The sequence below is a fragment of the Mytilus edulis genome, chromosome 6, assembly GCF_963676685.1.
Source record: "Mytilus edulis chromosome 6, xbMytEdul2.2, whole genome shotgun sequence".
NCBI classification, from domain to species: domain Eukaryota; kingdom Metazoa; phylum Mollusca; class Bivalvia; order Mytilida; family Mytilidae; genus Mytilus; species Mytilus edulis.
This window is the reverse complement of record NC_092349.1, coordinates 9,485,385-9,497,870: the sequence shown is the minus strand read 5'-3', so window position 1 is coordinate 9,497,870 and position 12,486 is coordinate 9,485,385. Positions and strand designations below refer to the sequence as shown.

Here is a 12,486-nt window from a genome sequence, read left to right as displayed (position 1 = left end):
GGTTTATTGCAGATTCCCGAATCATCATGTTCAATCAACCTAATCCAATAAACAATTGTCTTTTGATCGTTACTTATTGATTAATCAATGGTTTGATTAATCAATGGTTGTTAACCTAACGGTTTAGCGTGGTATAAATTCAAGTTTATGAAAGAAAAATAAAAAATAAATTTTGTGTTTTAAAACTTTGCCTTTGTTATATATATTTAGTTTTTAAGGAAATTGCTATGCAAGCCTTTTTTTTTATTTAAAGAACCCTATTTTGAGATAAAAATTGAGAAACAAATGCTTTTGATATTTCATTTCCTTACTAACAACACAAGAGTTTACATACTATCATTATTCATTGAAAGACATTTGAGAGTATGTGGTGTCCATGGGGTTCTTCAAAATCCGATTACAGAAGTAACATATAGAAAAACTCCAAGAGGTAAAATTATATTACGTTTTAAAAAGAGAATTATAGAATAAATCATAACTGTCTTCTATGAACGATAACTTTAAACTGGTGTCAATGCTTTTTTTTAACAATTCATCTTTATTTCAACAATTGAAGATGAATACCATTTTATTTTATAATGTAATAAGCACTATGGGCAGGCGCGGATCCAGAGCTTGAAGTGGGGGTTTGGGGGAGGGGTTATGTGAGAAATGTTTAAAACACTAGAGAAGTTTTCATGTTATACCAAACCATATGTTTTTCAATAAATGGCACACTTTTTGTTCATCCGGCATATGGTTACTCTAAATAAAATGTTAAGTATTAATTTTATAAGGTTAATTTTTTGATTACAGATCGTATCTACCCGTTTTGCAATTGTTGTATCACTCTAAGGGAGGCTAATAAAGATATATATAATAAAATATAGAGATAGCAGCCTTAAATTGTCTTAATTAAATCCTTTGGTCCTCTAATTATCAAGTTACCCTCTGGCCAATGTTATTATGACTTGTGTATATTTAAAGAAGTGTAGCGACAACGTGTCACCCTATTCAGTGCTAGATATTCAAATTATAATAAAGATAACATTAAAACAAGAAGTGGTTAATACAAAAAATATTTTAAGATTTTCAACCGGGGGTGGGGGCTCGCTTTAACCCCCTAAATCCGCTAATGATGTGGGAAAACTAAATTATTTAGTTAACTTAATCATATGACTCTTAAGCCCGTTCTGCCATTATTAAGAAACGCTAAAGAACGGAAATGTATGATTTTAAGATTTGGAAATAAATGAAATTGGTGTCACAAATGGTATGTCTGCTTGTATTTAAAATATTTTATAAATAGATATAATGCTCATATACATAATTATTAACGGTTGTTTTACTTCGCTTATTTATAGCATTTAACAAATAACTTCGTATTCTTATTTTCAGCATCAAATAAAAATAATGGAATAAATATATTTTAAAAGACAAGGAAAGTGAATTAAAAAATATATACAACAAAAATAAGCGAAAGGAGATGTGGTACGGCTGTCAATGAAACACCTATCCACAAAAGTTAAAAATGAAGAAGATGTCAGAAATAAATTGGTCATAATTTATTTACAGTCTAAAACATCGAAGGGACTAAACATCAACCTATACATATTTATACTTGTAATGCATTTGTATATAAACATCGAATCAGAAATACGTTCCTTTCCTAAACATGTTTAAAAACATTGCTGTGATAGTTATCAAAAGTACCAGGATTATAATTTAGTACGCCAGACGCGCGTTTCGTCTACACAAGACTCATCAGTAACGCTCAAATCGAAATATTGATAAATGGCATAGTTCTTAACATTAGAAAAATGAATGAAGTATTGGCAACTGGACGTTAAGCAACCAAATATCAATCCTCACTTTTCCGTGAAGTGTTCACAATTATTTGTCTTTTTAAAATTAAAAGGATGAAAAATCCCAAACTGAAAAGAGTTGAAAATTCGCTATTAATTTAGAAGTAAAAAATATAGCAGACAGAACAAATACGGCAAAAACAAACAAATGAAAAAAAAATAGAGAACAATTTGAAATACCATATACATGTTTAATCAGTATACTAGTAGATTATTCACGGGCCAAGGTTGAGCGAACATGAATTGCTATCGATTATACTAAAGGTGACAATCACTTTTTGAGGCACGTGTCGAGAAAACATTAGAAAAAATATAATTTAAAATTATGAAAGGAGTAGGTCCTTAGTGCACATTTTTGTTCTTAGTGCACTAAGGAGGTCCTTTGCGGTGTTTCTACGGACCCCATATATTTGAAGCTGTTCAAATTTCTGTACATTATAGGTACGTGTATCAGATCGGACAATAATTTTCATATATATAAAAAGAATTACTGTATAAGTTATCTAGTATGAAATATGTCCACTGGACCGACCGTGTAAGTGCTATATATATTATATCATGTATATAGCCAGTCAAAAAGATGTGGTATGATTGCCAATGAGACAACTATTCACAAAAGACCAAAATGACACAAACATTAACAACTATAGGTCACACAAGGTAGTTAAAAACTTCCATTTGGTGTTGTCCACTGAAAATAAGCTCATAAAAACACGAATCCCCGTTTACTCAATTCCACCTTTATTTGTTAATATTTCTTTATCTTTTTCTTTTGATTTTATCATATCTTTTTTGTGAAATATTTTGTGTGGTCGAACATGAAATTGCCTCCGATGCTACAAAGAAAATTTGTTTAATGTCATCTGTTGCAATATATGCTAAGTACTACACGTGGACAGGATGTTCCCCAGAAAATAAGTTATACACACCCCGATATAACCCCGAGGGTACACGCTACTGTCATATTACTGGGTCACCTGTAAGATGGTAATCAGCCATGCAACTAATTAGGTTACTGACCATGTCACTCAATTTAAAAAGTTTATCGTTAGACATCAAAATGATAAAGTCATTTTAATTAGAAATTTAAGAACTAAAGGATTTATCATTAAAATGAAGTGAAATAATTCAACCAAATCGTATATAGATTATATACATATTTTTTTTTATCTATGCCGGAAAGAATTGAAAAACTGTATTTATAATTTTTGATTTGTTTTATAGAAATCTGTGTAGGTCTCATGAAATGGAACTCACGCAACGCATGCCTAATTAAGATTTATAAATTTATTGAAAAATATAACAAAAATTTAGTTTTGATATTAAATTAAAGTTACCTTTCCGCGCTGTAATTTATTTGATATGACATGAATCAAGCAATTTTTGTTGAGGGATTTATGGGTTTGTCCATACAACGTATATAAAAAAAGAAGTGTATGTTATTAGTATTTCACATGCCTTGTTTTCGTCTTGAAGCTCGATCATTATTCAGAGTGTTTCAGACAAGATGATGAAAATAACGTGCAAGATACTTTTTTCGATCATCGTGAAGAGACAATTTTAATTCCCATTCCTCGATGCACTCTACCCCTGTTGAATTGTATATTTATAATTCCTCGTGCTTTTAATTAGCCCCCCCCCCCCTTTCGTGGTTACCGTTATGCCAACAAATACCGGGGCTTGATTTACATGTAAAATCATGGGCGGATCCAGCCATGATAAAGGGGGTTCCAACTACATGTCTCCATTAAATAAGGGTTGTCGTTGCCGCTGGTTTTCTGTTACCCCACCCTTTTCATATAATTTAGATTTCAAAAGTGTATACCTTATTCATATATTGTGTAGGTTAAAATGTTATCTTTTCCCATATTGTTTGCGTTTTGATTGGTGTGTAATGCAACAGTGCAATACCTAAGTGTCAAAAGAGAGTTTTTCCCGACCTATTCACATATTTTTAAGGTTCCTATATACAAGGTGATAGGACGTTCGGTTCCGTTGGAATAGGTTACCTTTTCACGCTATGCCTTAAAACTTTTCCTGATGCACAGGTAACCTATTCCAACGGAACGTCCTATCACCTTGTATATAGGAACTTGAGAGGATTCCCGAGATTATCATTTATGCAATGATTGCTCACAAAATGCTAGGGGAGGCCAACCCCGGATTCCATCCCCTTCGACCCGCCACAGAATACAGATATAATTGATAATTGTTATTTAAAAGTCATATACTATAGCCACTATAAGTACTAGAACCGAACACCTGTTTTCGGATATATATATATACATACACCACATTAGCTGATTTACCGTAAATAACTGCGAGAAAATGAATAATACACAAGTTGATAATTGTCTCTTCTCTGCTAATTTTAATGTGCATGCAATATTCACTCTGATTTACTTGTGAGACCACCGACACTAATAATAATTACCTACAAAATAATAGGTGCTCCTTTACTGGGAAGAACATTTCGGATCCGATCAATTTATTGGTTCCATTCCCCCATTCTACACTTCTCCTTAGAAAAAATGCCTTGCAATGCGTCATAATTATCTGGACTACTAACTTACTTCCATATAACTTCGAAAACAGACTATAATCTATTTCACTGGATGAGATTGGGCTCACGGATTTTTTAATGGATTGGTAATTTTTATTTATAGCACAAGTTCACAAAGCAAGATTAATCACATTTTTCACCCGGCCTACAAATCAAATGGTTGCCTCCTTACTGACTTACACCTACACAAGCTAAAAAACATATTCATGGGGGGTGGGGGGGGGGGGGGGGGGGGGTTCAGATGGGGGATGCTTGCCTCAGTCATGTTTCTGTGATTCCCTATATAATCAACAAAATTTTTCACACAAAAAAGGGGGCAGGGATTTCTCCTTAATAAGAAATCTCTATTTTCAGCATAAGCTCATATAAATTTGCCTTTTGAAGAACTGAAATAAATATGAGACGGCTAATGATTTTTCAGATGCTTTACATTAAAATACATCCATGTGACATTCACAATTATAGAGGGTGGTAAAGGGTTATTTTCGTGCAACGTGATCGCCGTTTTTTATTTCACGTTCAACGTGTTTTTAATTTTTTATTTGACGTTCAGTCGTGAAAGACGGGTGCCTCGTTCAACGTGTTCTGCTTATTTAATTTTACGTGCATCGTGTTTTCAAAGTCTTATTTTGCGTGCTCGGTATTTTTCAAATAAAGTTCAAACATTTGGCTGGGATCGTCAAGAAATACTTTTTTTAAAAGCCGTAAACCAATTATATCATAAATGTGTATACTGATCGGGAATATCAATTAAAAGAAAGAGTTAATATATACAAGAAGACAGTGACTCAGTCACAAAAGGTTCAAATAAAAGTATTTATTTTTCGTGCAACGTTCATTACAGGAATTATTTCACGTTCAACGTGAAATTATGTCTTAATTCACGTTTTTTTCGTGCAAGCACACCCCCCCCCCCCCCCTTTACCACCCTCATTATATATAGATCCAAATTTAAAGAGCTATTTTTTTCAATATTTAAATAATGTAGGATCAAATCTTGATACATGTATGTAGTTGAAATTGTTAGCTTTAAACATGTTAAACATTAAAAAATGAACACCCAAAGTTTAAACCACGTTTAAACACAAGAATGACCATGTAGTCTTAATGTATGCTATTGCTATGAAACTAGGTCATTGTAGGTAAACTGTCATCTATTCCCTTAAATCTTTGTTCCCAGTCACCCCAAGTTTGATTTAAATTAGTCAAGTATATCTACTCTATTAGGTCTCTAGTTTGGATAGTTAATAACTTGCAAATTACAAATGAATTAAAATCATACTCCTCCCAAATTTATTTCTTTAAATATTATGGATGAAATACATGTAGCAAGTAAGGGATGAAATTAAATTGGATGAAATGTGGCATTTTTTTTTTTGATAAAGTAGTATGTCGTCTGATGTTGTCAAACTTAATTATAGACCCTTAAGGGGCGGATCCAGTCATTTTAAAAAGGGGCGGGGGTGGGATTCTAACCCAGGACAAAAGGGGAAAAGGGGGGGGGTCCAATTACATGTCCCTATTCAAATGCATTGATTATCCAAAAAAAGGGGGGTTCCAATCCCTTGAACCCCCCTCTGGATCTGTGCCTGCCCTTTACAAATAAAATTATCCTTATTTTGAGTTAAAGCTTATAGATTTTTCTATAATGCTTCTCAGGGGCGGATCCAGCCATTTTAAAAGGGGGGTCCCAACCAAGAGCAAAGAGGGGTTCCAACTATATCTCCCATTCAAATGCATTGCTCGGTAAAAGAAAGGATTCCAACCCTCAAATCTATGGTCAGGTTGTTGTCTCTTTGACACATTCCCTTTTTCCATTCTCAATTTTATCATGTAGTCGTCGTTGTCCCAGGACATTTAGTTTTCGCTTAATAACTTTAGTACAAGTAATAGAAATCTATGAAATTCAAACACAAGGTTTGTGACCAGAGTTTTTGTTCAGAGTTTAGGAATTACATGAATTAGGGGCCAATAGGGGCCAATATTAAACTTTGTTTGATTTTATAGAAAATTGAATTATTGGAGTTCTTTGATATGCCAAATCTAACTGTGTATTTAGATTCCTAGTTTTTTGGTCCTGTTTAAATTGGTCTACCTTAAGGTCCAAAGGGTCCAAAATTAAACTTATTTTGATTTTAACAATATTTAAATTCTTGGTGTTCAGATTTATATGCTGAATCTGAATATTTACTTAGATTTTTTTATTTTGGGCCCAAATTCAAGTTGATCCAAATCGGGGTCCAAAATTTTACTTAGTTTGATTTCAACAAAAATTGATTATATGGGGCTCTTTGATATGCTGAATCTAACCATTCATTAAGATTTTTGATATTTTGACCCATTATCAAATTGGTCCACATTGAGTTCTAAAAGGTCCAAAATTTAACTTTATTTGATTTCACCAAAAAATGAATTATTGGGGTTCTTTGATCATGTTGATCATGTTGATATGCTGCATCTAACCATGTATTGAGATTTTGAATATTGGACCATTTTAGAGGTTAATTGTCAATTTAAAATTTTTAAGTACTTGGACCGCATTCATTCTGTGTCAGAAACCTATGCTGCATCAACTATTGAATCACAATCCAAATTTAAAATTCAGAGTTGTATCGAGCTTGAATGTTGTGTCCATACTTGCCCCAACTGTTCTGGGTTCAACCTGTACGTTTGTATCAAGCTGAGCCATGCATAGCATTTTTATCTGATTTATATATTAATTTGAAATTTTGACAAGTGAGACACATACAGATTATACTGTTAACAATATTTCAGAGTTTAACGTAGTCAAGCGAAACAAATTTTAGAAGAATAGTTGAATCATGTCTTTGTTGTCAAATGAAAAATTAGTATGAACACAAAGAAAAAGTATGGGAATGTTTGTTTTTTAAACTATTGACCAGGGTGAAAGTCTTTGAAAGTCATGACTGGCAAAAAGTTTGTGAAATGAAATAGCACAAATATTCCATTCTTTTTAAATATAACTGAATATAAAGAAAAACACAAACTGATGTTTTATAATAGTTTTTACCCTTTTTATGTTTTATAGGACAAGAAATATAGAAAAATGATGAAAAATATAAACAGTTACAATAGAAATGAGCGCAAAACAAGATGAACAGAATACAACAAGGCCTAAATGGTAAGACCACTTCTATATACTGTAAATTCAGATTTTTCAGGGAAGGGACAACTTATTGTGATTACAAAAAAAATCTGCATAAAGATCTATATAGTTACATGATATATATATATATATGTTTCTGTTATCAAAATATGATTTCTTATTTTTGCGATACTCACCCAGTCACATTATTCGCATTACTAAAAAGTTTCGATAATTTCTGAATTACAGTAATAAAAGAAATTGCCTTTGAATGATGACTCATATAAAAATAAGAAAATGTGGTATGGTAAATGAGTGACTTATCCACCAGAGTTCAATGAAGCGGATGCAAGAAATTAAAGGCCAATCATGGGCCTGCCTTCAATAATGAGAAAACACTTCCTTTATAGGTCATCCATTAAAGATCTCAACATATAAAGATTTAAACAATCCATTTAGTTCAACATGTTCAAAGTCAATAACAATTAATAAAAAAAAATCATGCCTAATATAAAATATTGTTTGTTTCTCCAATCCTGAGCGACCCTGCAAAAATGGCCCTACTCATAAAATTTTATTGTCAAAACTAAGCCAAATATTATTTTATTCATTTCTGATTTTCGGGCTTGCCGGATCATCCGATAATATTCAGGCTTTTGGGAAAAATAAAATTATTTACCTACCTACCTACCCACACCTGGCTTGTCAGAATAGGGATTAGGGAAACAAACAATATATTAATTTAGGCCTCATGTCTGTGAGCACTCAACCTGACCATAATATAGGACAGTGGTTCAAATATTAACACAACATATGAACATTCTATAACAACTATTGCAAGTGGCTCAACTTTAAATATCACTGCAAGGCACTAAACAACGAATATTAAATCTTGGACACAAAGCACTGAAATAAGAGAACTCATAAGCATGACAAGTAAGAATATCAAATGAAAGTTTCTCAAAATGTTCATTAAAACATGATAAAATAAGCTTATTTATATTGCTGTTTTTTACTCCATTTATAACATATTTTTTTTATTTTGTGTATTTATAGGTCAGATATCTTGGTTTTTATGATCATCAACAGGTCCTGCAGGTCTATACTGAAGAGGAAACTTAATTGTTAATACTTTTCTACATAATGTGCTAATTGGATTATTAATGTGAAATGAACTCAACTGTGTGTTTTTCTGGAAAAAGAAATAGAAAAAATCCTACAAAATTGCTATAAACAAAATGGTGTACTATCAAAGAACACAATTGTGTAAAATGTAACAACCTACATTCATATTAACTGATGGATTATGGAGAAATTAAGAAAAAAAATAGTATCTTTGTCATGTTTGTTGTCGAAATAAACACCTGCTTTATCAATTCATGTACATGGCACCATCATATCAAATATACAAAGAAGATGTTTGAAGAACATACGTTGCCAAAATTTATTCAACCAATTGAAGGAAGATGTCTTGTGGATTGAATTATTTATGCACTGAACTGTTATGTAAGGGGTCGAATACACAGCAGCTGAAACAGAAGACAAGTTAATTTGACATGAAAAGTGTTTATTTTATTTAATATGCAAATATGAGCACAATATTAATAACATCACAAATGGTATGATATTCATAGCATTTTGCTTATTATTGTATTGTCTTAAACATGCTAAACAGTCAGCCTTTTGTTTTTGTATGTTTAATACTCACCATGAAAATTTGTATTACAGTATTAAAGTTTTAATTATCTTTTGTATCAATAATTCAGTCTAGGAGAAAATATATTAATACTGTTTGTACTGTTATGAAATTTCCATAGAGGAAAAACATTTCCTTAAGGGAAATTTGATGTTCAGAAATTTCCCTAGAGGAAATTTGAAGATCAATGATTTCCTTAGAGGAAATTTGTTGTCTTGAATTTTCCTCCAAGGAAAAGTGTTTGTCAAAAATTTCCTCACAGGAAAAAGTATTTCCTCCAAGGAAAATTTGAAGCTACAAATTTCCTCACAGGAAAAAGTATTTCCTCCAAGGAAAATTTGAAGCTGCAAATTTCCTCAAAGGAAAAAGAATTTCCTCTAAGGAAATAGAATTTCCTCAAAGGAAATAGAATTTCCTCAAAGGAAATAATTATGCAGCAAATTCCTTAAGGGAAATCTTTTTCCCTTGAGGAAAAAACAATTTCCCTTGAGGAAAAATCTTTTTCCTTCAGGGAAATTTGATTTCCCTTGAGGAAAAGTACTTTTCCTCTGAGGAAATTGTTGAAAAAAGGGGCATAACTTTTTCAACAGTGGTGCTAGATCCAAAAAATTTTAGGACAAATATCAGGGAACCAATACCAACCAAGTTATCAACTTTCTTTTGACTTAACTCCAAAAATTAAGGTGACAACTTTTGCACTCAGCGGAATTGCAAACTTGTCCCGGAGACTGTTATATGATATTTCGGATTGGTCAATATTTGTCGCATTGCGTAAATATATTGAGTATGATATTTGTTATGTAAATAGCACGGGATTTTTAAAGCGCGAATAGTTGTCTTGTTTAAGTAATTTAAGATATATGGTCATTCGAAGCTCGTATACCGTTCAGTAAGGCAGCTTAGTTTAGGTAAAGACCCCCCACCCCCCTCCCGGATTAAGATGCTTGTACATTTGAAATGTTTTCGCACATAGATAGAAAGATATTTATTCTATCAGTAGGACATTGTTTGTTCGATTATTAAGATTTATATGTATATATGATTTCTGATTTTGTTTTTCTATTTTGTAGGCTGTCGTGTACTACGCAGCGGTGTGACCGATATCATGACATCGGGACTCAATATTTCGATTTAATAAAATTTAACAGTAAGCTGCACATGCTGGCGAGCTATTCCTATGTAACAAGTGTTTGTTTTTATTTTATAAATACTTTATATGCGTTTGAGGTGACGAATTAGAATATAACTAAGTTCGTAACATCAAATATCGGAACTTCTTATTTCCAGAAAAAGGCGCAACCATTAACTGCGGACCGTCTTCATAACCCCGACTCCAGTGAACTGCTCCTCTGATCGTCGTTGTCAACTCCAACAATCCCTTTGTTTATCTGCAACGCCAATTCCCATCATTTAGAAGTACTGCAATTACTCCGACCTGCATGTGATCCACCATCCATCGTCGAAAATCCAACTTGCATGTGATCCACCATTCATCGTCGAAGATCCAACTTGCATGTGATCCACCATCCATCGGCGAAAATCCAACCTGCATGTGATCCACCATCCATCGTCGAAGACTCCAACCTGCATGTGATCCACCATCCATCGGCGAAAATCCAACCTGCATGTGATCCACCATCCATCGGCAAAAATCAAACCTGCATATGATCCACCATCTGTCGTTGATTTACTCCTAACTGACCTAGCTTACCTACTCTGTTAATTCAGAGTCCCTGACTAGGTTGCTCAGTTATCACCGGCTGAAACATTACAGGCAAATCTACCTGTGATGCTGTAGAACAATTCCCTCTACCAATATAAGTTATGTGATCGTATAGTTTTATGTACATCTAATCGTCTGCGTTGTGTCCAATGATCAAAGCCAATATCCGATACTGGATAATGGTTCTTAGTGGCTGGTTCTTGTAATGGTGCAGAAGCTATTTTAACATCTCTGGAGGCAGTACCATCGCCCTCAACATTAGTTGACACCATTTGATCGCCACCAAGGTATCGTGTGACTATTTGAACCTCTCTTTTACTAAATTCTCTTGGCTAAACACCTATTATTAAACTTAAGAATAGATCAATAACAAAATACCTATAAATATAGCAACAAAATGAATTAATGCATTTACTAAATTTGATAGTTCAAAGTCGTCCTCGAGTTCTAACTGCTTTAATTTGAAAAAATAAATTATCGATATGTTATTTATTTTAAATAAGAACAAAAAATAAAAATAAACTCAAATACAAAAACCATAAACTAATAAGATAAACTTTTCTATAGTTAGGACTGAATTTTTTTTTTTTTTTTTTTTTTTTTTTTAAATAAGGTTTGACATTCAACCAACACTTTCCTTCCTTTTTCATAAACAAAGCTGTGATTCAGAGATTATTGATATTTATAGGATTTCTAAACAATCAACAATTTTTCAGCGATCAATCTGATATTCAAAAACCAGTTGTTGGCATGACACGGGTTATGTTCTTATATATGTTATGATGGTATGATACTAAACCCCTAACGGGAAGGATTGTGCCTGATGTTCATATGATGAAATCATAATCTTTCAGTCAGTTTAATTGAAGTCTGGAGCTGGCATGTCAGTTAACTGCTAGTAGTCTGTTGTTATTTATGTATTATTGTCATTTTGTTTATTTTCTTTGGTTACATCTTCTGACTTCAGACTCGGACTTCTCGTGAACTGAATTTTCATGTGCGTATTGTTATGCGTTTACTTTTCTACATTGACTAGAGGTATAGGGGAGGGTTGAGATCTCACAAACATGTTTAACCCCGTCGCATTTTTGTGCCTGTCCTAAGTCAGGAGCCTCTGACCTTTGTTAGTCTTGTATTATTTTAATTTTAGTTTCTTGTGTACAATTTGGAAATTAGTATGGCGTTCATTACCACTGAACTAGTATATATTTGTTTAGGGGCCAGCTGAAGGACGCCTCCGGGTGCGGGAATTTCTCGATGCATTGAAGACCTGTTGGTGGCCTTCTGCTGATGTTTTTTTCTATGGTCGGGTTGTTGTCTCTTTGGCACATTCCCCATTTCCATTCTCAATTTTATTTGGTTAGAAAACCTGACAGACATAATAGAATCTCAGGGGCAGATCCAGCAAACTAAAGACGTAGCAACCCGAACCCCACAAAAAACCTGGGGTAATCATAGCAGCTCCAGAAAGAAAAGTAGATCCTGTTCCACGTGTGGTACCAGTCGTTTTGCTCAGGTAGCAATACACAGTTAGAAGTTTAGTTTCGCATTATG

The 12,486-nt window shown here is 33.2% G+C and overlaps 1 long non-coding RNA gene across 1 annotated transcript; it reads left to right on the top strand.

Moving 5' to 3' along the window:
• Positions 1 to 4,149: 4,149 nt before the first annotated feature.
• On the top strand, positions 4,150 to 9,260 carry LOC139527067 (uncharacterized). The gene is made up of 3 exons (XR_011665254.1): positions 4,150 to 4,493; positions 7,457 to 7,549; positions 8,570 to 9,260. It is a non-coding gene; the product is annotated as an uncharacterized lncRNA (long non-coding RNA).
• Positions 9,261 to 12,486: the final 3,226 nt, after the last annotated feature.